This window comes from Cucurbita moschata, unplaced genomic scaffold, assembly GCF_002738365.1.
Source record: "Cucurbita moschata cultivar Rifu unplaced genomic scaffold, Cmos_1.0 Cmo_Scf00035, whole genome shotgun sequence".
In the NCBI taxonomy this organism is placed as follows: Eukaryota; Viridiplantae; Streptophyta; class Magnoliopsida; order Cucurbitales; family Cucurbitaceae; genus Cucurbita; species Cucurbita moschata.
This window is the reverse complement of record NW_019268551.1, coordinates 1,716,618-1,716,946: the sequence shown is the minus strand read 5'-3', so window position 1 is coordinate 1,716,946 and position 329 is coordinate 1,716,618.

The following is a 329-nucleotide window of genomic DNA, read 5'->3' as shown; positions in this document are numbered from 1 at the left end:
TTTTTACGGAAGTGGTTAATGAACCTAATTGAGTTTAGGTGAGTTAACAGGAGACCTGACACAATAAAATTTGGTTTATGCATTGAGTAATTTGGAATGTTAATTACATGAAATTAAATATGAATGAAGCATTTATAAAACTAAACAATAAACTATATGTTATACTAAGAATGTTTGCTTAATCTACCAAGATATGAAAAGTGTAATAAACATGAATAACAATAAATGGAAAGATACTTTAGTAAGAAGACAAATATCTATATATTTGCCTTATAATAAAACATCAAATATGATATATATGGTAAACTATAATTTATTACTAAACATCC